General features: G+C 33.9%; 1 pseudogene; it reads left to right on the forward strand.

Moving 5' to 3' along the window:
* The first annotated feature begins 1337 nt into the window (after positions 1–1337).
* On the forward strand, positions 1338–2201 carry LOC143638632 (ATP synthase F(1) complex subunit gamma, mitochondrial pseudogene; annotated as a pseudogene).
* Positions 2202–2555: the final 354 nt, after the last annotated feature.

The raw sequence follows: 2555 nt of genomic DNA on the forward strand, positions 1-2555 counted from the left end.
GGAACACACAGTTTTATAAAATAAACACTACAGGGAATAAAGGGAGAGATAGAACCCAATGGATTATTAGTAGGTTACTTCAATACTTCATTATTTGTCTTCCAGATTTAAAAAAAATCAGGAAAGAAGCATCAAAGTTAAATTATAATATAGATCAAATAGACATAGCAGATATCTAGGGAATATCACAACCAATAGCTGTAGAACCCACATTGTTTTCATCAACACATGGAACTTTTTACAAAAACAGATCATATATTAGTCCATAAAGGAAATCTTCAAACATTTGAAAAAGTGAAGTAACTTCTTTCATTTTATCAGATCAAAATGGAATGAAATTAGAAATGAACAATAAGAGAAGCTACAGATTGCACAAACATCTAGATATTAAACAATACATTTTTGAATTGATAATCACTCCTTGAAGAAATTGGGGAGGGGGAGAGTTAAAAAATTTCTAGCATCAATTGAAAATGGAAACACCAGAACCTGTGGAATACAGAGAAAGCTGCACTAGAAGGGAAGTTTATAGCTATGAATCCTGACACTTAAAAAAAGGAGAGATCACAAATAAATAATCTAGCAAAGTATCTCAAAGACTATATAATAATAATACAATCTATATAAAAAAGAAATAGTAACTATCAGAGCAGAAAGAAATGAAATAGAGAATAAAAGAACAATACAAAAGATCAATGAAATTAAGAGTTGGTTCCTTAAAAGTGTAAATAAAATTGAAAAACTAGCCAAAAGAAATGGAGTTAAATAATTAAAAGTAGAAATAAAAATGATGATATTACAATAGATAGCATTGAAATTCACAGGAAGGTTAGGGAATATTTTGAAAAACTATAAGAACAAAGAAGATTTTAAAAATTAAACAGATCAAAGATAAGCAATGAAATTGAAGCAGTAATAAAGTCTCCAATAAAGAAAAGCCCATGAGGGGCTGGAGTTGTGGCTCAGTGGTGGAGTTCTTGCCTGGCATGTGTGAGGCACTGGATTCGATCCTCAGCACCACATATAAAAATAAATAAACAAAATTAAGGTATAAAAATAATAATTAAAAAAAGCTCATGTATGAATAGATTCATGACTGAAGACTGAATTTTATCAGATGTTTAAAGAAGAACTAATTCCAATTCTCCTCAAACTATTCCTTAAAATATAAAAGGAAGGAATATTTCCAATTCATTCTAAGAATCCAGTATTACCCCACTACCCAAACCTGATAAACAAAAAGAAAACTAAAGACCAATAATATCCCTGATGAACATAGATGCAAAAATCTTTAATAAATACTTGCAAATAAAATCAAATACACTGGTACCACCACCATGTTCTCTTGGGTGAGCGTCATTGGGTTGTCTGACGGCGCCTTGCAGTCACAATGGATCCAAGTTTTAAACATGGCAACCCTGAAAGATAATACCAGGTGACTAAAGTCAATTAAAAACATCCAGAAAATTACCAAGTCTATGAAAATGGTAGCAGCAGCAAAATATGCCCGAGCTGAGAGGGAGTTGAAACCAGCTTGAGTGTATGGAATAAGATCTTTGGCTCTGTATGAGAAAGCTGATATTAAGGAACCCAAAGACAAGAAGAAACACCTCCTTATTGGTGTGTCCTCAGATAGAGGACTTTGTGGTGTTATTCATTCTTCAATTGCCAAACAGATGAAAAGTGAGGTGCCTACATTCATGGCAGCTGGAAAAAAAGTTATGCTTGTTGGAGTTGGTGATAAAATCAAAGGCATACTTCATAGGACACATTTGGATCAGTTTTTGGTGACATTCAAAGATGTGGGAACAAAGCCCCCTACTTTTGGAGATGCATCGGTCATTGCTCTTGAATTACTAAATTCTGGATATGAGTTTGATGAAGGCTCTATCATCTTTAATCAATTCAGGTCTGTAATCTCCTATAAGACAGAAGAAAAGCCCATCTTTTCTCTTAATACAATTGCAAGTGCTGAGAGCATGAATATCTATGATGATATTGATGCTGATACGCTGCAAAATTATCAAGAATACAATCTGTCCAACATTATCTACTACTCCCTGAAGGAGACTACCATCAGTGAACAGAGTGCTAGGATGACAGCTGTGGACAATGCCAGGAAGAATGCTTCTGAAATGATTCAACAGCACCTGACAAGGTATTCCACAAAGAGGAAATTAAAAAACAATGATGAGAATTAGCAGAGAGAGGTATTACACTAAGGGAAAATCTAATCAGAGGAGAAACCAAGTCACGTTAAATACCAAAAATTAACAAAAATGGCTGGGAATACAAATCATGTCCCAATAATAACCCTGAATGTTACTGGAATAAACTCACTAATCAAAAGCTATACACTAGCAGATTGAATTGAAAAAAAAGACCCAACAATATGCTGCCTCCAAGAGACTCATCTCATAGGAAAAGGCATCCACAGGCTGAAGGTGAAGGGTTAGGAAAAATCATATCACTCTCATGAACTGCAAAAGCAAGCAGGGATTTCCATCCTCATATCAAATAAATAGACTTCAAGCTAAAGTCAATCAAAAAGGATA

This window comes from Callospermophilus lateralis, chromosome X (genome assembly GCF_048772815.1).
Source record: "Callospermophilus lateralis isolate mCalLat2 chromosome X, mCalLat2.hap1, whole genome shotgun sequence".
Classification (NCBI taxonomy): Eukaryota; Metazoa; Chordata; class Mammalia; order Rodentia; family Sciuridae; genus Callospermophilus; species Callospermophilus lateralis.